The sequence below is a fragment of the Leptosomus discolor genome, chromosome 3, assembly GCF_034619465.1.
Source record: "Leptosomus discolor isolate bLepDis1 chromosome 3, bLepDis1.hap2, whole genome shotgun sequence".
NCBI classification, from domain to species: Eukaryota; Metazoa; Chordata; class Aves; order Leptosomiformes; family Leptosomidae; genus Leptosomus; species Leptosomus discolor.
This window is the reverse complement of record NC_141393.1, coordinates 84,162,606-84,187,768: the sequence shown is the minus strand read 5'-3', so window position 1 is coordinate 84,187,768 and position 25,163 is coordinate 84,162,606.

The following is a 25,163-nucleotide window of genomic DNA, read 5'->3' as shown; positions in this document are numbered from 1 at the left end:
CATCAATTAAAAACAGACGAGAGAACAGTTTAGCTGAAGAGATTGTTTCCTTGTAATCAACTGCAAAAAAGACCAAGGTCATGTAACAGATTTCTTCCTCGCTCTCACTTAGCAAAGAAGGCTGTGTGAATGCAAATTGCTTTATTGGTGGAGGGAATTAAAATTATAAAAAGCTAGGCTTAAAGAAGTGCAAAATCAGGACTGTGTCGGAACAGGGACAATATAATTGTGGTATGGATTCCCATATGGGACTAAATTATCTAGATTTTAGTAATGTCAGCAGTTCTATGTGACTGCTGGAATGCAGCCAATGTGCCACATTTGCTTCATCTTTTAAGATGGTTCTGATCCTACACAACTTTAAGTATGCAGAACGCTAAATTTGCTCTAGGTGTCATAGTGGCACTTCTGTGCTGCATAATTTTGCATGTTAATTTTATTTAATAGAAACATAAAAGTAGCCTAGAATGTATTCTAATCCAAAGTAAAGTTACTATGATTTTGGTCCAGCTTATGGGACCTTCAGGAAAAGGCTGCTTAGTGCTGCGGGCACATACCAAGGTTGTCTCCCTTTACAGTGCGTTCCATTCAGTAATACTATTTTGTAGCAACTCAATAAAGCTGATAGTTTTTCTGGGTAATTACCCACAGCCCCCTGCAGGACAAATTAGCATTCATGACCTGAATAATGCTTACTAGAAAGAGTTCAATGGAATTTACTTAATCAGAATCATTGCCTTCTCGTGGCTACACTATTTTTAACCTAGTCCCTATTGTCTGCTAATAGCAAAAATCTTGCCGGTGCCAGGGCCAACTTGGCACTGGGTGCATAAGGAGAGAAAGATTATCCTCCTCAAAGGTACACAGTGTGTTTTTAAAGCTTACAGCCTATATTCTGCAGCCTTTACTCAGACCTTGCTTAGGTAAAAGTGCATTGAAGTCAGTGGGAGATTTGCCAGATGACAGAGTGTTGAATCAGACATTAGGAAAAGAAGTGTACGTATGTTTGCTGGGCAGTCCGTGATTTATAATTTCTGGTAACCATGAAAGGCTGCTAAAGAGGACTTTCAAAGGTGATTTTTCATTTCTGGGCTTGTGAGAGGAGGAAAAGTTCCTGCCTGTGTCAAGCCAGTTTGTAGGGTTGGGTTTTTTTTTTTAATTACCTCTGACGTTTTCCAAATTACATCAAATAGAAATAGCTATTGCTTTGATGGTTTTGATGGTTCGTGTTTTGCCTTCCACTTCCTAAGGCTGTGTAGCACATCAGGGTCAGTACAACACAGGTGAGCCCTACAATGGCTTGACCAGATGCTCGCTAAAGCAGACCAGGAGGATTGGAGAGAATTTCTGAAATACGAGAGATTAGGGCATGCACGCACACACACACAACCACAGCCACCAACAAAACCAGAAAAATGCACAGCAGGAAAGTCATGTGAAGTTGAGCTACCGCTTCCCGTGAAAAAAAATCGCGTTTTAGCCGTGTTTTCCTTGCACAGTGTGCATCAACCACAGGGATGGGCAATGAGGGCTGGACTCCACTTGTGCAGAACTTAAGGGCTTTGCTAGTGTTGTCCAACCAGTGGCTTCAAACTTGGCCAAACCGTGGCCCGCTGACTTTCAATTCCTGATCAAAGCCACGGTGCTAAAGAAACCTTGTGCAGAACTGTAGTCCCCTGATGTCCCGTGCCCTTTCAGGCAAAGGTCTTTTACTGTTGTCCATGCGTGTTTGCATAGTAAGGTGTAGCTAAAAGCAAATCTTAATGGCTGTTTAATGGCCCTGGGAGTGGATGTTGACAGTAGGGGTGCTGGAAATACAGGAAAGCTTGGAAGACTCTTCAGGGCAATAGTCTTAGTGAAAAGGGGTGTACGAATGTGTACCGATACACAACGCACCAACAGCATTCCCTACACCAAGAAAACTGACTTTCACTTTGGTGGCTCTCTCCAGCTCAGCCTACAGGAGTCAGAATTATCCCAGGTCCGATTAAGCAAGAAATGGGACAAGCTGACTAAAACCAAGGTGAACTGTTGAGTAAAGAGAGACTCATCGAGGCCAAATTTATCCTCAGCTGTTTGTTAGCACAATGCAGTTCAGGATGAGCCTGACTGACTTGTTCCTGTAATTGTCAGGGGTATTAAGTAGTGCTGCTCTGCGAGGAATGGAGTAATAGCATTGCAGCCAGCAGGACGTTTTATTGTTTAGGAGTGCAAAAAAAAGGGAGTTGTCCTTTAGGTTTGCATTTCTTCTACTTTAGCAGCAGAGACTACGCCAGGATGTTGCAGGCAGAATGTTTCCTCTCTGCCATCACCGAAGAAATACAGTCCGCTCAAGTAAAGCAACAACAATTGTTTCCTCAAGGAGAGGGAGTACTCCAGTTTCAAAAGCATTACATGAAATAACAGGTTAATTTATTTTAGATGAGCATCATATTGTTTGTTTGAAGAGAAGATGTAATTACAATGGAAAACTTAACACTAGCAGAATTTACAAAGAAGTCTTAGTCACTAAGGTGGAGTTTGTGTAGTCTGTTTGGCTTTGGTTGGACTGACTCATTCCCAAACTAGACTGTGAAGCCTTCCTCTTGGATAATATCACCCTATTCCACACCCATCAATTATGTAAAACTTCTTTTGGGGATCTTCACATCCATCCTTGATTAAAACCTTTCCAGAAGAAGGCCAAAATCAGGTTCTAAAGTCCTAAATTGTCAAGTTCCGGTTTTACTTTTAAAATTCCTTTAATCAAGTCATTTAAATTTGAGACTAAATGTGGTTTTCCCTGGCTTTATATCCATATGCAGAGAGGTTTTGCGAGACCATCACAACTGGAGAGAGAGTTTGATTGTGGAAATGCTCCTTAGGAAATCTGAATTTTGCATTTCCTTCAAAGTGGCTTCTCTCATCAGGAAGCTGGCCAGGGCAACTAGAGGAAAAAAAAAAAAAGGGGGTAATACAGCTCCATAGGAATTCATTTTGCTGTTCCACAGCAGTGTTTCCTAACTCTTTGCTTTCACTTCTGCTTTTTACGAAATGTTGCTAAATCGGTCTTTCCCATGCCGCCCTGATACTGACAAAAATTGTAAACTATAGGTATAATGCACTTGACATCCTTTTGATTTCTAGTTCAAGCTATTCTAGTTCACATGCTTAAGAGAAAACCTTAAACAATTTTAAAATACACGTTAAAAAGTAAAACAGAGTCAGCAGATGGCCAGGCTCCCAGAACCTCTTTTTCTCTTTAGCATCAATGTAAGAACAGGTCACCCATGCAAAACATCAAATTGAAGCTCAAATTCATTTATTAAAGTAATGAACTTGCCCAACCACTCCCATCAGGGTTATTTGCTGAAGACAGTATATCAGACTCGTAGACGTATTGGTGGAGGAACAAGTCATGAAGCTTCAGTCATTTCAAATACTCTATTTATTGCCCGTGGATTCAAAAAAGGGGTTATTGATAGTGTTTATTGTAAAACAATTATCAATCTCCCGTAGATACAGGTGTGCAATGCAGAATGCTTCAAGCGGTATGCGGCCATTCCTGTCTGTATGGGGTCAGAGTTCTTTGCCCAAGAACTGTTTATTCGTTCTGATGCAAGAGCCATTAAAGTCACCCACACGGAAGCTCTGAATGCCTTGACAGCACTCACACCTGGTGTAGCGCTGACAACCGACGCTCACTGTCAATGGTCCCTTGACGAGATTCCTAGGCCCATTTTGCCTGGATGCACTGATCTCTGGAACTGAATTCGGAGCGTTCCCTGCTAGTTCCAGCTTGTGGGTTATCAGACTGCCTACCTTGGGCTCAAACTGAGGCAGCAGCCCTCTTACCTCGTCGATGTAAGATCGTCATTCTCAACCGTAGTCATGTACAAAGCACAGGATTAAAAAAGAAGGCTCTTAACCACCTCAGAGAAGTTTACGATTCCAAGGAACGAGGAACAAAGGTGTCAAAAATATGGCATTTAAACTGGTAAATTATTGCAGTGGTTTGCAAGCAGCTAAGGCATAAAGCCCTCCTCTCTGACACGTGCTGATCTGGGTTATATTCAGTGTCCCAGGTGGAGACAAGGGACGGGTTTTGCTCTGCTCATGAAGGACCAGGAACAGCAGGAGCACTGGCTTCTCGGGCAGCCCTAGTCTGGGAACTGAGATACAGCTGCTTGATCAGAAGTGAGGAACTGAGGGGTTGACATGACTTCAGCCTGTCTTGCACCCTGAGCTGTTACGGCATCGCGTAACAATTCCGTTGGGAAGACGCGGTTGTGTTTGCTGCGTATGTCAGTAGAGAAGACAAGTTGCCAGTATGCTGCCATCCAAAATGGCCAAGGTCAGAAACAGTCCAAAAGATGAGGTAATCTAATGCTTGAGGGTGAGCAGAACTGTTCATCACAAACTAGAGTGATGCTGTTCATGTATCATTGTGTGTAAAGGGAGTGGGATTTTGTACAACAGATATATCGAGGGAGAATCGGGCCTTGGGGTCTCAGTGGTTTATACTGGCCAAAATGGCACCCTGGAAGTTGTTTCACTGGCTTTTCCTGTCCGTTAAACGTGTATGCTTTCCCAAGAGGGTACCAGCATCCATGTGTCTGTGCCTTTTTTAGAAAAAATATGAACTATCATTACTAAAATTCTTAGTTTATCTTGAACAGTAAGTGAATATTCTGCTGTAATGTGAAACACTTTAATATTTTACCTCCTAAAGCAGTAGGAGACTTAAAAATAAATATTCAGTAGCTCTCTAATGAGTTTGTCAAACACTTTTGCCAGCTAAAATCTCAGCTAAGAAGTGACGTTCGGACATTGATGTGTTCACAAAATATTCCCTGAACCTTCAACAGCTCTATGCATTGCACAGTGGCAGGACATGGTCCTAACAGACCAAATGGTTTGATTTAGACATTCGTTACTGCCGTGTGGAGATACGGACTCCTGCCCCCAAGTAGCCCCGATGCCAGCTTCCCTGTTTCCTACTGGTTATTTCTGCAAGTCGGAATTTTGACGCCCTTCACCATAGTGCTGCTCATGCTTCAGAAGACACCTGATTAACATCCACAAATGCGTCTCACTAGCCTCCTTTTAGCATCTTTTGCTACGATATTGCAAAAATCCATGGCAATGGTGAGGTCACTGGGATTGTCATGCCAAGAGTGCTGACCGGTGTGACCGCACACATGCGCTTTTTGTCTTCAGCCCAGATCGCTGTTACGGGGAAGGATGGAAACAGCCCCGTCCGGGGCCAAAGGGTCTGACAGAGGGGATGATGGCGGGCGCAGCCCTGCACACAAAATCTTGTATTTGCAGTGGCAGGTGATGTATGTAACTCATCCTTTCCAAAGAGTGGATATACTTCTTGTGATGTTTGAAAAGCTTGTTCTAGTCGTTAATAAACTTTACCAGGGTGTGCAATGTTAAGATTTATTTATATTTTGGTGACGGTCTAAAGATATTTGAGAGGTTTTCACCAGAAACGAGTGCTTTAGATTTGCAGACAGCCTGACATTACGTTATCTTTGAGAAAAAAATTTACAAGTCGAGCAGCGTAGCATGTCTTCTGTAATATTTGAGTGGGAGCTTTCTTATCAATACTGCAGCTTTGCCAAACACAGAAGTATGCTGGAGACCGTGACCTTTGGAAAATAATGTTTAGTGACATTAATCTACATCTAATAGAGGGGTTTGTATCATCACTTTGGTTTATATCTGCATTATTGTAGCACATAGGCTGTCACCTGCATTTATATAACATGAGACTGATTATTCCTTATCATGCACAAAATGCAGACCTTGGGGAAGAGTTCATTTTGGACCATTTCCAGGGGTGTGTGTAACACGTTACGAGCACAGTGCTGCTTTTAAGGCTATCGAGTGCAATTTGCACTTTTTCTCTTCAGTATGTCTTACGCTTGACAAGATAATTGCCCTCCGCAACGCACACACACATCCTGGAACACATTCATTGCGAAGCCATTGTATTGGCATACAGATACGGATATCAGTGAAGAAATGAGGTTGATAGTCTTCATACAGTATGATATATGTGGAATATATCTTTGCAAGTAAAATGGAAGTTAACAATTGTAATAAACTGAAGATGAAGAAGCAGAATTGAGAACCTTGCGGGTGTAAGTGTTCCACTTGTCAGAGAAAACAGAATGCTCCATTTCACATAAATAACCTTAAAGAGGTGACCAGAGTTTATTTTATACAGTGAAGTTCCTTAGAAGTTTGTGAGTATTCTAGATTTCAGACCACGGTGTGCCTGCATTACCTATGCACATATATGTTCATATACGTGCCTGGAGTGTGCGCCTTGCTGGAACATAACATATACATACTGGAATATCTTACCCGAGTAGTGTATTGTTTATTATTATTAATTACAGTTTATCCATTAGATATAGAGAGAATTTACAACAAAATATAAAAAGTTATCTGTGTTTGCATACCTGTAAGCTCCAAATGATATATCAGCTTCATTATGGAGCCCCAGTTCAACACATGTTAGAAAATATGAAAAAAGTAATTTTAAATTAGTTTTGTTAATTTGCTTCATATAAATTGGTAGGGAGACTAAGTTTGCACTGGGATTATGGTATTAGAAGATATTATTTGTTATATTTACTCTTTTGCTTTTACAGTTACTTGATGACTTTTTTCCTTTCATTTCTTCTGGCAGAGATTATAGTCCATATCTTTATGACTCACTAGCAAAAAAAAATGGGCTAGATGTCTCATATTGGGCTTTTCCATCCTTTATTCTGGAAATTCTACGCAGGTCACCTTTTTCAAAGCACCTAACAGAGGCTGCTGGCCCTTTGATACAGCTGTCCGTAGCTTAAACGTTGTTAAAACGCGATAGGAGATGGGCTGCGCCGTGGTGCGCTTCCTGTCTGTTTCCCAAGCTGCAGGTTTTGTTGAGTGATAGAATCAAAGACAATCCCATTATAGCAGCATCTAGATCTCGCGTTCCGGTTTGGTGAGAGCAGTAGATATGACAAATAACAGAGCAAAGCCGGTCGTGCAGAAAGCAATCATTCCCTTTAACCTCTGTGATGAATTGTGTTAGGTAAGCTGTGACCCGCTCTCCCTTTGGCAAGTGTTTGCTCATATCCATTCATGACAGTATCGGTATATCCTGTGGGAAATATTATTCCGCGTTATTTCCACAAAAGTAGGTTCAAGTAATGTGAAATAAACATGTATCAAACAGAATACTACATGGTATTGTTCTACTGAAACTCATCTTGTGCAACTCTGGCCGTGGATGGAAAGAGACCTTTCTTCGGGACGGGCTGCGCTTGCCCGCGCGATGCACAGCCTTCCTCTGCCTGGCACTTACGGGAATTACACCTTTGCTCCGTGGCCTTGCCTTGTAGCTGCAGCTAAAAGCACCTCTGTTCAGCGAGGGTCATTTTGGTTCTCTCCTAAACCCAATACAACATGTATGAAACCAGTGGCCCAGCACACTCCACAAAACCTGTTTTACCATCAGGAGTTCCCAGCCAAGCAATCTTTACTCAGGCCTTGCGCTGGCAACGCCAGCCGTGACAGCAACGAGCCAGGGTGTTCAGACACCTTTCTGCTCGCTCAGCGCTACTGAGCGACAAGGCCAGGGTGAACGGTGGAGGGTTTTGAGGTTGCGTTACATCAGTCCAGCCAAAAAACTCTGGCTAGGCACAAGGTGGAAGTGAAGGATTGATGTTCTGGTGGAGTGACTCCGTGCTCTGCTCTGTTTGTGTAAGTCCATCTATAAAACACAGAGCAACTTGGGGGGAAAGGGTGTGTTTCACACCTTAATGAAGGAGCCCGTGTTTGAAGTGACAACTTTACAAATATTTAAACATTTTTGTTTTCAACACTGGCATCTTTAAATAACTGCTTCTTTTGACCGACACCCTCAAACTAGACCCTTTTTCTGACTGTTTCTGTTGCTGAAGTTGCTGCTCTGCTCCCTGCATGTGCGATCAGGGGGATTTGCCAAAGTACCCTCTTTCTGCTGGGCCTTCAGTTGATTTTCAGAGAGGCTGGGGTTTTTTTTTCAACTTTGCACACCCTAGCCATCAGTACTTTCCAGTCTATCGCTGATGTTTCTTTCCTATCCAGGAAAGTAAGTTTTGATGCATTAAAATGTGATTTCAAACTATATTATTTACAGAAATGTGAATCTATGAAAACTCCAGTGACATCAGGTTTGCATGAAAATCACTGAGAGTTCACACACACAAATAAGTGACATGGGCAGTTTTACATCCACAGACTGTTGATGTGTATTAACTGTCTGCTTGTGTGCACTTAAATTGTTAAATCTGAGTTAGTTTTAGCCTGGGAAGGATAAGGTCCCAGAGCACTTAGCGAAATTTGGGGCATGGGAGGAAGGTTTTTGTTTTGCCAGCTAGAGTACTTCTCAGTTATAACAGAAAACGTGTTGTAGATCTATCCTGACAAGAAAGATCTGGGACTATGCAAATAGTTCAGGATTATGCATTTAACTTGCATGTTCAGGAGTTTTGCGTGGGACCAGTCAGGTGTGAAACTGGACAGCAGCATTGCAAAGGCAGCTGAATTGCATGTGCAAATTGCAGTAATTATACACGAAAATTAAGCCTATGCTGCAGATTTCTGTTTGTACATGTAGGTGCATGCATGAAGTTTAGAAAATCAGCCCAGAAAACTTAAAGCACAAATGAGCCACACGGATCAGTAAGCCAACAGCCTGAAAATTCTGCTGTGTATGATGTCATCCCTCTGCTGTAGGTCAGAAATAACTTCATGTTGTTAATTATAGGTATTTATCATAGTTCATATGATTTTGTGGGGCCTTGTCAGTGATCAAAGGTGGTTCTTCGGACGTCTGTCATCGAGTGAGTTGGTAATTGTGGAATGGCTTATTTGCCGAACCTAATACGCCATTAAATAGACTTATTTTCCCTTTTTCTGCAGTTAATGTTGTTGATAGAAGGACAGTTCTGTTTTAGTAAAGCTGATTTGTTGCAGTCAGGTACAATAAATACGTACTCTTATGTATACTATCTGTTTGCACATTACACATGAAAGTTATGTTACAGCAACTTTAAAAGTCTATCTTACGCTGGTAATAGGCAGGGAGGCAGGAATTAAGGTGAAATGGCCTGTGGAAACGTCATTTTAAAATGCATATCAAATATAACAAAAAAATAAGACAGTGAAATCACTATCATACATGTTACAGCGTGCCCAGACTGATTCTTGACATTATTGTAAAAGCATAAGCTGGAAATTCAGACCTTGGACAAAAAGGCTGCGTTTGAGAGGTGAGGAGTGCTTTTATAAACCCCAGTGAACATAGGGAATGCAGAAACAGGGAAGGATTTGAACTGGGAGGGAAGTAACTAGCGCTGCTATTAGATTGTGTTACAGGTGGGAACTCCTTCTCCCCCGCTTCTCCGAGCCTGAAAGTACATTTGTTCTAACCTTGCACCTGGATTCAAGCTCCTTTCTTTGAATCCCCTCGCATTCTGCCTGGGAAAACCGTTTCTGTAAAGAATGACCTCTCGCCGGGTTTTGCAGCTTGTTTGTGGTGCAGATGAGTGTGCCAGTTCAGAGCCCTCTGTTCAGTGTTGACTAAGACCTTGAAGAGTTCTTCAGCCCCACTAGGCCACAGAAGAGCCTATTGAGACTGTCAGCCTTTTTTCCTGCCAGCTACTTTTTTTATTAGGCTGATAAACTCCTGAATTGTTGAAAAGCAGCTGCTCTGAGGAGGATTTAGCTAATTCTCAGGGCGCTTCTGGGTGTGTGGGAGATATATTTACGTCTGGACTACGAAGGTCCCTCGCATTGTTAGACCTAGGTGACCTCTTTCTAGATCAAAAAGAGGTTGCTGGAATGCAATTAAAATGCAGTGTTACTTTCTTGTAAAGCCCCGGTAACCCAATCAACAGTTCTCTTTCCCCATCTTTTTGTCCGTTTCTCTGCACTTTCAGATTTTATTCCTATTTCAAGTTTTGTCTGTGACATAATTTGGTTTTACCTTATCAGAAAATGCCTCAGATGGTATTATTAAAGCTCTGCTTAAGGAGAGAAAAAAAAAAAAAGAATGAATGAAAGAAAGAAAGAAAGAAGTGTCCTGTCTTTTAACAGCCAGTTCTGCAGAGGTTCAAGCTATTAATTTTCACATATTGCTCAAGTAAGCAGAACTATGTGCATTTGATTTTTTCCCTAATAATCTCAGATGCAGTTTTGTTGTAATGTAGTACACAATTCATATTGATTAACACGTCTGTAAGTGAGAGATGCGTTTTACAGACACATTCCAAAGTGAAGCACGAAATCGAACTGTAAATAATTACGTTTGAAAAAAGGGTGGTTTTTTTCAGTTCTGTGGCAAAATTTGTACTTGCTGAAAGAAAGGTTTGATTAAAACTAAAAACAAATTTACATTTGTAGGAGTTTCAGCACTGTTGTTTGCAATTTGTTATATGCCTTTACCTGGCATGCTATTTCACCCTTCATGACACACATCAATACCTTCTTTATGTCTGGCTATTACCACTCATTTAAAAATCTATTTTACATGATTCTTTCAGCCAAAAATGGACCATAATCACATAGAATAGAGCTTGTGCTTCATAAATTCTCTGGGAATCAATACTTTGGCTGGGAATTTGTCAGTCTCACAAAGCTATGCATCATTAAACTTTACTATTATTACAGTGGACTCTGCTTCAAAGTTCACTACCTAGCTGATATTGGATGAACCCATTTAAACCAAGGAAAAGATGGAGACACAAATGCTTCTGTACTGACATGTATTTATCCAGATAATGTTTAATTTATGAAATATAAGTAGCTCTTAAACTACTTATTGGTTTATGGGCAAAGTTCAGCAATATCATCATTAAAGATTATATGCTGATTACAAGGTATTGGCAAATGACTTTAAACTGAATCCATTCCGATTATTTCAAATATGACTTATTCTGCCCATAGGATCTTACACGTTAATCACACAACGATGAATTTGTGAACGCAAACATCCATTGGAATTCAGAACCCGCAGCCAGCCAAATCACATTAGCAGGAGTTTTTATTGCTGTTAGACGTAAACAGTTTTTTGTCACTGTACCTATTTGTAATATGGGTTTTCTCAGTGAAAATGCAGGTATTTGTGCAAACCAGAGTATTTGTTACACACTGTTGATCATGCGGTATGCATCAGTATCTTGTGAGAAATATTTTAGCTCCCTTACCAAAGAGGAAGGATTTTTGCATGGGCTCCCAGACAGAATAATGTATAAACAGTGAAATTCAGGAATTTATGGATGACACTCCGGAGGAGAACTGTTTATTTCTACCACTCAAGATTAATCTTGAATACTGAAAACACATCCACAAGTCAGGATTAGCTTATAGAAGGGTTATAAGCAGAATAAAAGCTAAATTCAAAAGAAGATGATTTGTAAGTGATAAATGGAACAGGCTGTGTGTGCTGTCTTGATTGACCAACTCCCGGATCTGAGAGCTGTCGGGCCCCTTTGGGCAGCCTTCCTCTGCTCCTCCCCAGTGCTCCCGGCCACGGGCCGAGTAACAGCCTCCTCAGCTGAGCGTACTCGTACCTGCGCACATCCCACTGCACCCAGCGTGCGCCAGTACTTGAAAAATACTTAGAATCGGGATTAACTAAGTATTTTCTCAAGTACAAGGATCAGGATTAACTGAATTGGTTCAAGGGGCTCTTGGTTCTTCCTGCCTCAAAGAAACGTGGGCGCACACAAGGCTCCAGCGCCGTCACGAGCTTCTGAAAAGGCAAGGATTTTTGTTAGTCCCCGGAGAAGTCACCTGCAAAAAGCTAAAGGACAAAATCGATGGTTTGTTGGCAGGCACACACGCAGGCACGCGCCCTCTCTATCCTCTCCTCGGGGTTGCCACACCTGCCTGCTTGCTGCCTCAGCACCATCTCTCCCGCTCAGGAGATCAAAAAAAAAAAACCAAAGGAGAAAACCAAAAGGGTCATTCGTGGAGAGGCGCAGGTGCGAGGAGACTTTCTGAACCCGAGACTTCGTGCACCTGCTCCGGGGAGCGTCGCTGGGAATCGGGACAGGTGCCCTCACCGCCCGGCTGGCGGGGGCTGCTGCGGCTCCGCAGGAGAAAACGCTGCTCTTGCGGCGCCTTCGGGGGGTGATCCGGCGCGTTCGCCAGCCGGGGCAAAGGGTGGTGCTGTGATCTCTCGCACGGCTGCGAAGGAGCTGCAAAGTGAGCTCGTGTTGAAAGCCAGACCAAATTCTGCGCGTCTCGGATCACCTATAAAGCTTGCATTTTAGAAAAATGCGCCCCTGCTTTGATTACCTCATCCATGTCTCTTCCTCTAAGCCTTAAGTACTGTAAAGAACAAGAATACCACGAGTGGGCCGGGATATTGCACTCAAGTTCACCAGGCTTCCCTCAAACATGGTCATTTCCGTCGGTTTTTAACAGGTATTGGGTTCCTCTTACATACTTTTTCCAGAGTAGATTGGGTTACTGGATTGTTTGCTCGTGGTTTGATAGTATCTTAAAGGCGTCCAGGAGATCAGGTTTATCGTTCTGGGCCAGGTTTATAGGAGGATTTACCCAGGTGCTAAAGTAACGGCGCTCCAATAGCACGGCGCTAAAGGTGCTCCTTGGAAGTCATTAACGCCCCCCCAAACCTGCAGTGTTTACACTTTCTTGTGTACATTTGAAGTGTTCTCACAGCTGAAACCCAGACGTACCTCTGATCTCATGCACCCTCTCTTTATACATATCCATATGCACAAAATAGCTGTTTCTCCTCACAGAAGAGAATACTTGAACAAAATGCAATTAATGCAGTGGAAGCTGAATGTAACACAGAGTAGAGGCTGATATAAAAAGAGGATGACTTACAGAACAGGGGTGCTCGTGGCATGGCTGATAGAAGATCCCTAAGGTTTTAGAGAAACTATTCAGCTTTTCATTAGTAGTGAGCACTTCCTCAGGGACACCAGCTACAGGGAACTGAAAAGATAAACTTACCCTTTCACACACAATCCCATTCAAAACCTTTCACAGCATTTCCAGGTCGGAGGATATGACAAAGATGCAACTGCTGTCTTTATTATTGTCTTAGTGTTATTTCGTTTATAACACGTGCTTACATGCCTGGCATTTCACAGATAAAAGGCAATCCAAGGCTTCCATCCTTGGCACCTTTCTATCTAATTAATCAGCACAAATCACATCTGAAGCGAAGCCACTATAAACACGTGTATATCTCTGGGGAAAAAGAAGTGTGAAGACAAAAGGAAGGTTCTCTAGGAAATGGTTTTAGGCTTGGTTTTTGTTAACATAATTGCTTCGGTAATACCGGCCTGTTAGGGAGCCAAGAGTGGCAGTGGGCTGGTCTTAAGAAATGATAAGAGGTGGAAAGGGAAGATAAAGGAAACTGAAGGAAGGAAATGAGGAGTTGAAGGAGGGGGAATGAGGTCATCGGATGCACTAGGGAAATGTGGAAAGGGGTTGACTGGTTGAGGCGGAGGCAGCAGCCTGGAAGAGACTAGGAAGTCGCAAAGAGACAAAAGGAGCACAGCGCAGGGCAGAGTCTGCAGAGTGAACGTGGAGTGTTGGGGGAAGCCGTAGGAAGCCAGAAAGGAGGTGTGCACGGCTTAGCATCGTTACAGGGTTCCCTGGGTGTGAAGAGCAAGGATCAGCCGTCGCTTTAAAGAAGCAGAAAGGTGCTTTGCAAGGTAAGCGCTGATGTTTTGAGCCGAGAGCGCAAGGCTTCGCTAGCTTGAGACAGGTGGAAGTTTGTGGGACGGATTCTTCCTCCCCAAGCACCTGTATAAGTGGTGCACAGCTATTGCTACAGCCTCGAGACGTGTCTTTGCCTCAGCCTTCTGAGTCTCAGACACTTTGTGACGCATGCTGAATCCACATTGGGCCAAGCCAAAAGAAACATCCCTGCTGTCCCTCCCATTGCCTGCTCACCCATCTGGTCCCTCGCTGCCGAAGAGACGCGACCTTTCCAGCCTGCTGTGAAGGTCACCTCTTTATGCCTGAAGTGCAATCCTGACCCGTTTGAACCTTAATAGTAAGGTTCCCAGAGATGTGGCGAGACTAGAGCTTCGTCTAGGCTGTCGGTGGCTACCAGCAATCCCAGTGCCTGAAAGGGGGTTTTCTCTAACGCTGCCGCAGCGGGGACGCTCATACGCTTCTCGTCGACTCCAGCGTGTCTAGTCTAGCTAGCTGCGTCTATTGAAGCAGGCAGACCTACCAACATGCTTTAGTCTTTCAGAGTTCAGAATTAGGAGTGATTAACTGTCTCCCTAACAGTCTGTTGTGATGACGTTTGAGGAACATGTAGCGTATTTTAAGCAAATGTGTTCTTATGGGAAATTCCTGTTGGACTGCAAGAAGAATAATTTTTGTATAGAATTTTCTCTATTAAATGCTCTGCTGGCTTTGTAAAATTCCATATATTTGGTACAACTATATATTTTATTTTATAGGTCATGGGAGTAATTTCTTCTAAATTATACTTACTGTCCCTACAGGCTTGTTTTGTTCTGCAAGATACTTGTCTTTTAGGATTTAGGCACCTGCTTTTATGACAAACCAACTTCTCTTTGCCTTTTATTTTGTGTTCAATGCACCGGCAAAACTTTTAGAGGGGGTTATAGATACTGCATTCTTTATGCAAACAGCTCAGAATTTAGAAATCCTTTTTGACGCGTCATTCAGTAAATAAGTAATTTTTTTCTCTAAAATTCATTACGAGTAAGTGGTTAGTGGGAACAGTTCCTTCTCTAAATCCACAGTGCTTGAAGTCCTTTCTATGCTGCCTTTATCATCCTCGCAGAGTTCAACGATTACATATTTGACTTCAATTTACAAAAGCTTACCACTGGGGTAAAGGTAATATATTTGGTGTTTTGATATAATCTATTTCGTGAGCACTACTGTCAATATCTATAAACTTCTCTCAATACACCACACGAATGTTAACATTTTCCTTTTGACTATTATTACCTCTAAAGCAGCAAGGATGTTCAGGAGGGAAGAGGGAGAGGGATGTTTTGGATGATTTGCCAGTTACAACCCAGGGGACTACACATGCGACTAGTCTTATTTTTATATTTATTGTAAAATTAAATGTTGACATAAGGTCTGAGGGATTTGCATGAATACAACAATGTCATTATTAAACAGCTGGGATCCTTGAATTTTTCAAAACTAATTCCAGGGGAAAAAAATGGAGAGCAGAGCTCGTGTGATAGAGTGTAATGAATAGTGCCTCTTGTTTCCTCAAGAAGTTATTCTGCGCTCTTGAAAAATTATCGGCAGTGGTAATTTCAGTGCTTCTTTCATTTAATACTTTTTGCATTATTCACATGAAGTCTGTAAAGCCATGTATCGTGCACACTGATACCCTTTTTGCTATACCAGGTGCCAATTTTATTGCGGAATATAAATGTGTGCTATACAGAGGCCCGTTTTTCTCCTCAGACAAGAATGAGATATGTTTGTGTTGTTTTAAATAGCGTCGGTTGTATTAAAACATCTGGTTACAGAGAAGGGGTGTATTAAGCAAAGGGTCATGCCCGTCTCTCCTGGCATATTTAGGACACAAGGTCAAATTTTGCATTAAATGGGTGAATGGAGGGTGAGACGTCAAAGACACGCGTCCCTGGCTGCGCTGTCAAATATTTAAAACCTAACATCTGCTGGCAAACTCCAGCCAAACCCAGCCCTGGACCAGAGCTGTGTCGTTGTGCTGATTCCTCCCCCACAGAGCCGGTGTGTCTTTCCCACATCGGTCCATGACCTTAACCGCCCTGCTCCGGTGGAACCGCTGGGCCCGGGGGAGCTGCAATGCAGGGAGCTTTGGCTCTCCGTAGGGGTGGAGGTTCTCCCCAAAGGCCCAGCACTCTCACTGGTCCAAGCAGAGCTGCACCCGCCGGCAGCTGTGCGGTCCCTGTGCTCACCACAATAAGCAACTGGGCCTGCGTGTATGTTAAGAGCGTGTACACTCATGGACTGAAATTCAGAAAGTCTAGTAAACATCCTGTCATCCAGACTGAAGATAATATATAATTATCCTTTTTATCCTACTGCATGCCACCCAAATTGTGGTTGCGTCAGCGTAGGTAGTTTCATTAGCTCCTGCAAGAGTCCTGTGGAGTCCCTTCCCTCTTCATTAAGCGGCCACTGATGGGTCAGAAGAAGTGCGAAGCGCCAGACAGGTGCTGCTAACCACGGAGTCTGCTGCTAGCGACAGAAACTCCTCCGTCCTTCCCAGAGCAGCGAGGCAGATTGATGTTCACAGCTGCTCCGAGAGCTATCAAACACTCTTACCGCTGGCACACACCTTGTTCAGGAAGTGCTGCGTACAGGATATGGATAATAAATGGTTCTGCTTGTCAGTAAGACATCTTTAGCAAACGTTAGTAGCCACATTTCTGAATTTCTGTAATGAAAGATTTGACAGAGATTTGCAGACAAGTTTCCTTCAAGCCCTTTCTCAATGTTCAAACCTACATTTCTCCTCAGTTTACTAAAACGGCAAAGGATGCCAAACTGCTATTCAAAAATCCCGAAGGACTGACAAGCAGCAGTCTATTAATTTTATTTTTTTTCTGTCTGTCTGTTGTCAGTCTTTCTTTCAAGTGTGGAGTTTCAGCATTATCATTTGGAAAGCACGGGCTCCTCATCACAGCTTGCTGGATTCCAGTGAAGACTTTGCAACTTGTCAGTAAAGCTTCCCGAGTGTTGGAGGCAAGAGAGCACAATGCATCAACATATTTCCAAATTTCATTCACTCCCATCTTTGCAGTTCTTGGGGAAATGGAAGTTATGTCCAACTTCTTGTCATCTCCCTTTACACCTATCCTGTATGTCTCGTACTCCTGCTTATTCAGCCAAGTAAGGGAACAAAAGCTAACGCTGCTCACTGTCTTCCTTGTTCCAGCTGCCCGAACTAAAGGCTGTACGCTGAGCCAGGCTATTTCCTCACATCCATTTCTTCTTTGTGTGTGGCTGGGTAGAAAGAGGGAAAGACGAGCCTGGCCTTTGTACCGGCACTCTTCTGCCTCCCCCAGACAGGCCTCGTTCTTCTATCTATAGCTGATGAGCAGAGCTAGCAAGCCAGATGAAGGGGAGGGGGGGGGGGGGGGGGAAACCAGACTTCCACAGCTGCAAGAATGTAGATTTCGTGGAGCAAAGGGAGGGAAAGTGAAGAATGATTTGTTTCTCAGCAATGGCAGAGTTTCCTTGCTATGTCGGTTATAGAACTAGAAGAGACCACTGTAACATCCTGCGGAACAGGGACTACAGACTGTCCCTGAGCTGATCCCTCCTTAACTGCAACAAATCTTTCAAAAACCTGGGATCTTTTGCTTTGAAAACTCCAGTCTTGGAAAATACACCACTATCACACGTTATGCCTTATTCATGACTACACTGAAAAGTTCCGTCTTGCTTTTAGGGTCTGGAAGGCACATTTATCCCCCTTGGTGGTATGGAAAGCCTTTAATAAAGCGAATGCTTTTCCTCCGCTGAGCAGAAGGAAAGAAGGAATGACTGGAAAAGGCCTTCGTGAATTGGGGCACGGTTCTAGGGAGGTCTCCAAGCTCCAGTAAGCAGAGCTGAGGAAAGCTGGGACGAGGTTGATCTAATGAGGGCATCATGACCCAATGAATCAATTGGTCATTCCAGCTGTGCTCTGCCTCTGCAGCTTATTTGAACTGATTTGTTCTGCCAGTTTATTGGTACAACTGAGTGATTTTCAGAAACCACCCTTGTTGTTTAGGCTCTCCACAATTTCTCCCTAACTATGTCATCTCTACGGTCATCTTTATCGTTTCAGCCCCAGCACGACTGCGTTCATTCCCTGCCCTGTTGTGCAAAGTGGTTAGGCCCCTATTCATAGCAATTTGCATCACTGATTGTAAAAGTGGAGGGTCTAAGTTAAAGACCAAGCTGTGTTTTACTGAGGGCAGTACTTAACAAGTCACAGCCTTCTGAGTGCTGACACTCTACCTCTGTTCAGCAAACCTTCTGGACAAGATATCCACCGTAGAATGAACTCCCCTAACAGGAAAGAATCTTAGGACATTGCATCTAAACAGCACTTTGGTATGCCCTTGAGATAGGTGGAAATAGCAAGGGTGTGTAACACAAAGACCTTGCTGTGGGAACCCTGAAACTGAGGCCGAGCTAACCTGTGAGTTCAGATGCAGATGCCAATCATTTGAGCTGGCTGTGCAGTATAAACATCCTGGGAATGAAAGCACAACTGCTAAGGCACATCCCAGTCTTTTTCTGCAGGCTTCGATTTCCACTGAATTCCAATAAAACTGTAAGATTTTGTTACAGCCACAAGCTTATTGAAAGCTAAACAAACTAATCTGTCTCTACAAAAAAAAAGAAGTGAGACTGATAGCAGTGTGTCATAAAAGACATAAAAGCAACTAAAATCTAAACTCGAGACAAACATTGAAATTAATGTCGTCATTGGCTCTTTGAACAGCCTTGCTGGAAAACTGAAGCAAAGAGATTTTTGAAGTCTGAGGGTTCAATCTTGCTTTCTTTTGTGGGGGGAGGATGTTTCATAGTCAGGCGTCTTCTGGAAATTCGCTGTGAGTCGTCGTACATAATTTTGCAGGACTTGATACCTCAGGACTCAGTCACCCCATCATACAACTCGGGATGGTTTCAAAACCTTGTAAAGGGTTTCTGCACCTTTTTAAGGGCCACTTACACCACTTCTTACATGTGCGTTCGTCTGAACTGTCCCCATGGAATTCATTTTACTTAGCGTGTAAGAAGCAGAAAATATTGAAGCAGAAACAGGTATTTTTTGATTCTTAATAAGTACCAATACAGTTCTAAAGATAATAGGATTAATTAAAATGTTAATTACGTTAATTTGCTCCAGCCTGCTAAGAACTAAAGTTAGGTATGGCTCCTCTCTGTTTCCCAGAAGTGGCATCGCTGTCTCTGAAATTTTAAACATAAATAATTTATTGTTAGGATTTGTAAAAGCACTGCTTTTTACAAGGTAGGTGGTGCCACTGAAAAGAGGACGTCTCGTCTGAGTTCACACAGAGTGAAGAAATGGGAAAAGAACGGAAGCTTAAATGATTGATTTTCAGATCCTCCTTCAATGTCCAAAGCTACCCAAGTCCAGATCACATTGACAGCCAGTGACATTGTTGAAATTTTATTCAAAATGTTTAAACTCAGGTCTTTAAGGTAACTGCCTGAACCCATACTTGAGCATCATAAAAAAAACAAAAAACAAAAACCAGGTGATTTGACTGCCTAAGTACCGGAATTTTTCAGTCTCCTTTAACCTAAAATCAGCACCATAAAAAGTAGTCTGGTTTTCTTTCAGTGCTAGGATATGGATTACATTTAAATTTGGTCCTTGATTTGGGCTTGGCTCCCACAGCATACTCTTCTCTTATTGTCTGAGCTTCTTGCAGCTTCATCATATTAACATATAAGGAGCTGATGAGATAATAAAAATTCCAAAATTTTTTTAAGTGATGTGTTTTATTTGGTTTGATATGCAGTTCTGTCTTCTGGTTGTAGGAGGAGTCGGAGATTTGTATCTGTCACTCGCTAAAAGCTTTTTTGCATTTTGGTTCAAGTGTTGTGGGAAGCAAGGGATTGTTTACAGCCAGAAGAGACTACCACAGGGATTGCAGAAGGATGTGGCAGGTTCCTGACATTCCTTCAAAACTTTCCAAGGTTGTGGGTTTTTTTTTAAAGGGCTGATTAGTGCAGAAATTAAAATCTTTTCTGTCTTCGTCTGGCAGAACTACAACGTCTTTCTCCCCCCCCCCCCCCATATAACTGAGGTGGGATGTAGCTGCAGGAGCACGTGCTGCACCAGCTGATGCTGAAGAGAGAGGAGACGGGAGGTGTAAGGAAGCAAAGTCACTTAAGCCCCTTTTACCGATGAGAGCTATGTTCACAAATGTATCGGCAACATCAGCTTCTCCGCGTTTCGTTCTTTACGTGGTTCCACATCGGTCATTTCATCTGAAAAAATCGCAGCTAAAGGTGCAGAGTAATTAATTTTTGACCTTTCAGAAGACTGCAAATAATTCTAATTGTGTAACGGTTGTTTTTATGGTGGGAACACTTGTTTCCTGAAGCTGGGTTTTGATTGACAAACTCCATTTCATGTTAAAATATCACATAGCCATCAGGTGGTTAAAAGCTTTCAGCTGTTTCCAGCCTTGCCTGGATTTGAACCAGTGACCTAAAGGCAAAAGAGCTTTGTATCTCATTAGCAAAACCCTCAGCTAGGCTGTGCGCCCATTCAATTCAATTCAGTCCAATTTAAATGAAAAAATGTAGCTGTGATATGCGACATAAGAGAAGCATTTTACATTTAATTTTCCGCGTGTGTGTTTTTTTTAAACACTGGTAGATGAAGAGAGTTTCAGAAGGGAGATGATGTAAAAAAAATGAACATGTAGCCGCTGCCATGACTGTTTAAACCTCAGAAAACTCTAATCTAAGCAGTGTTATTTCCTGCTGTGACTAAAGAAAAAGCAGAAAAAAGCAACTTTGCCTCTTTGCTGTTCTAACATATTTCTAATAATAAAGATCATTGTCTTTGAACTCTCCCAACCTTACTCTGCTCTCCTTTGCTAAAGCCATTAAAATGATTAGAACTTCAAGCAGGGTTACAGTGTTAAAATGCTTGACTTCTCCCTTTCTCCAAACAGAGCAGGCTGGTTTTAAACATGGCACACATCACAGTAATCCAGTCTCGCTCTTCTATCAGTCTGGCTAAATTTCTCCAACAGATTTGCCCCAAACCTGTGTTAAAAAACATAAATCACTGGATTAAACTTGTAGGGAATGATGAAAGCTGAATTCATGTATATACATGTGGTGGTACAAATGGACTCTTTTATTATTTAACCTGAATGAAAGCAATAAATTTGAAACAGGTTTAACTGATGATATTGGTAATCCACAACAGATTTCATGAATGTTGTTGAATGAACGCTGGTTTTGTTGAGTAATCTCTCAGATTAAAGAAGGGACAGATAACTCAAACAGTCTGTGGAGATTCAGGTTGTTTTCCTCTTTGAGTTTTGCTCTGAATGAAAGCGATAGTGGCCGTTGCATTTTTTAGTTATTAATAAATAGAATACTTGCTTTAAATACCTATTAAAAGTCTCGAAAGCCCATATTAGTCCTCTCCAGAGCAGACACTCGCAAGAGCAGAAACCTTTTCATTGAAGTTATCTTCGCTCCATTTAAATATGGAATTTAAATTCAGATTGGTAATTTTGGGGAGTCTTTACAGACTGTGTTAATTCCCCCCTTGGATTGCAGGGAACATGATTCTCCTATAATTTATTCTGTCCTATAATTTAGGAAGCCCTTTCCTGGCAATTATATGAAAACAATATTTAGCTGCAGGGAACCTTTATGGTGATTTGAATTTTCTAGATGAGAAGGATTTGAGCATAAGCAATCGTGGGTGTGTGCTGCCATCATTACTACCTTGTCTCCATTTGATAACGATGGAACACGTAATACAAATATATGGCAATAGTGCGCTAATCAAGAATGTTTCACCAATGGGAAAAAAAATTATACTGAAGAATGAATGATGATATCAACAGACTAGTGAGGTAACCAAGCCGGGCTGAAACACTCAAACCGACAGCTTTGGAAAGTAATGGTTAAGACTTGCCCTTGCTGAAATCGGTGGAAGAGAAAGTCAGAAGCAACATTTGCAATGACTGCAGTAGAGCTCGGGGTCTTCTGAGTCTTCCACATGGGTGTAACGGGAGGAGAAGAGGTTTAGAGTCGACCCTACAGAAGCTGATTTTGTTAAGGAGCTGCTTTTTGACATTCTTACCCTTCTGTGTCGTGTTTGGGTTTTTTAAGGAGGTACACCATGGCATGCTTCTGATTTTATATTTTAACCAACCCGCTCGGCTCTCGCATCTAGACAGATTGGTTGGTCTGTAACCCACGGAAGGAGCAAGGCAGATTGATTACTAGTAAAGTGCCCATGGGTGTGTACCCATGTTCCTGCACGCTGCAGGGAAATCGGGGAAAGGAACCGCACACAGAGCTGATGCGCCGAGCGTTCAACAAGTGTCGCACCACCGAGTTCGTGTACTCCCTTAGAACAACGTTCTGCGCACAGTCGCTCCTGTGCTCCTCATCAGATGTCACGGATGTGCCTGTTGAACACGACTGGTTATTTAGGTGTATGCTTATTTGACAGCAAAAAAGAATCACTCGGCTACGTTGCTCTCCAATACCAACTCAGCCAGATATTCAATCGGCTGCTGGATTTAAAATATCCACGTCGTCTCATCTAGAACAACGGGAATCCTCACCTGGTTTGAGTTAGGCAGGTGCTTCAAGACCTTCATGAGCTCAGCGATAGCTCTGTGACTGTGACACAATATTTCCAGTGTCATAGACGTTCCTTAAATTTTACTTGCCTGTCACTAGGAGTAAAATTTGCCCCATGCTGCTTTTTTTCCTGCTGTGTATGTTTTAATTCCTGAACCGCACTCTCCACATTAAATATTTCTCTATGACAATTCCAGTAACATTTTCTAATCACAAAATAATATTTACCATCTTCCCCCATGCGGTTTTCAGAACAGAGGGAGCTGCTGCAGTTCTGTGGAGGTCGTGAACCTGCTTGATGAAGCACAGATGAATATAAAGTATTCTACTGAGCTTAACAGGCTTTATTAATGTGCACATCCAATACACATTTTTATTTAAATTCATCTAAAGGCTAAAGGACACATTTTTCAATTGTTATTTTGCATTTAGTTTTGTGAGATTAGTTTTGCCTGTTTTTAAAAAAAGAAGTGTGATTAGATATCTACAAATTACTTTCCGTTAATTATAGTCACTGCACCTCACAGTGCTTTTGGACTTTTAGGGAAGAATCAACTAGCGATTTAATTTGAAATAGATTTGCACAAAATTCTCTGCTTCTTGTCCCTAATGCATACGTTCCATCTCAGTGTTGACTAAGGCCCAAACTTTACACTTTGTTTTCTTTGAGAGGGCAAAAATAATTCATTGACTATAACTTTTCCCCTTATTTTCTACTTCTCACCCTTTCATAGAGTTCCATCCATAAACAGGAATATTTTCCTGTATTGCCAGTGGGGAAAACATTTTCAAAGGGTCTAAATCAGTTCATCTGGGCCTTCACCATTTTCATACTTGATGCGTGACTGGTGTTTTAAAGGTACTTAAGTAACTAAAGGTTTAGAGAAGAGATCGCTGAGATTTTTCATAAATATATGTTGGTTTCAGTGAAAGACCAACGCCTTAATTCAAGTGGACAGGTTTGTAACCACTTGTGTTATACGTGTCTAACACCAAAGCCTTTGGCGCTGAGGCCTTCGGCACACGTTTCCTTTGCACTACCACTGCTGCATGAGATGTTACCGTCTTCCACCGTTTCCTCACCGCTGGAGACTGCTGCTCCCACTGGAGAGCAGGCGGGCTGGGACACCCCCCCACGTCTCCCTCACGTCCGTACGGGCTCTGAGGGCTTTACTCTATAAACTGCTGACCAAGGCGCCTTTCATCTAAGCTCTGAGATTTTGCGTCGAAGCGGCTGAGAAGCACGTACGCATTCCATTCCCCGCGCTCAGCAGAGGGGCAGAGCAGATAGTGGGAGAAAGTATCTGGCAATTTTCTGCCATTACATTTGCTGCAGCCTATTGGCAAATGCCCTTACTCATCTGAATTCCCATTTTCAAAATTATCCTAGGCATTCCTAAGGGATCGGCTCTTCCTAATGCATTTAGGTGCTGAAATCATAGCAGGTTGCTGCCAAGGAGCGGCGTGTTAACAGGTCGTGCTGGTGAGAGCACAGCTGAATGGGCTTTGGCTGCCGCTTCCCTCCTCGTGTTCAGTCTTGGAAAGAAACGGAGCATTCCTTCCTGAGAAGTAGTAGTGAGATGCCCACGGAGCAACTTTGCAGGTGCCCACGCTGCCGCCCGGCACAGCCCCACGCACGGCACGCCAGCCGTGCATCCCGCACGCGAGCCAAAACGAACTGCGTGCGGCATCCCCGTGCTCCTTGTATTTACCGGGGGAGAAAAGGTACGTGTGCCAATTAGGATTGAGCTGTGGTTTCTGGAATGTGAAGGAGCCAGCCAAAACAGCAGGGCTCCTGCTCTATAACCAGAGCCATTTTCTGAAACTGGAGCTGCAGCTGCTCACCAGCTCCGCCAGTCCATTCTTCTGATGCCCTGACAGGGGCAAACTGGTATTTATTTAGCTTGCCCCCCTCGCATTCCCAGTTGTGCTGAATCTATTGCTAACAAACCTACTTAACTTCAGGACAGGAATGTTCCACCGCAGTGAAGTTTTGGCTGGTTACACTTTAAGTCTGTGTTTGTGAACTCCTGGCGCTGACACCTGGAGACTTAGCTTGTAGGAGCAGATCTTCAGTTGCAGAAGGAGTTGGCACAGCTTGGGGATTTTAAGTCATCTTTACACTTTTTGATCCTGAACTATTCTAATTACGAAGCATGTCAGACCTGTTCTTAGGCTGCTCTGTGGCACCAAGGAGTCGTTGCGTCAGCCTGAAGCCTGCATAGGTGCAAAGTCATCCTTCCCTCTAGCCATGTCATCTTTGCTAGCTGTAAGGTTTCCTAGCAAAGCAAAAGGGTTTTGTTGTCAAAGGTGGTTTTAGAAGAGTTTTGCATCAATGTAGAAGAAACCTCTTCCTTTGTTATCAGAACATCCAGCATTTTCTAACTCATCTTTGTTACGCTACTGTATACACTTCAAGAAAGAAGTAGAAGGCAACTGCACCTTGTTGCATATAGTCATTGCAAGCAGAACCAACTGCAGCCAGCTTGCCAATCTGATGAGGAAGGCTTTAAACTATGGAGATGGGGAAATAACCTTGTAGTCAAGTCAGGGGACAGAGGTTGAGGTGGTTAGTATAGAGGGTAGGTTGATAGGAGGAAGGGAACCACCGGAAAGGATAAATGCCACCCTGAGGGCCAACCTCAAGTGCCTGTGCACAAAAGCACACAGCCTGGGAAATAAACAGGAGGAGCTGGAGTTTGAGACGCGTCTTTGGGATGACTGATGCAGTGGAACGGCTTGTAGGACTGGAGTACAGCTAGGATGGGTGGTCCAGGCTT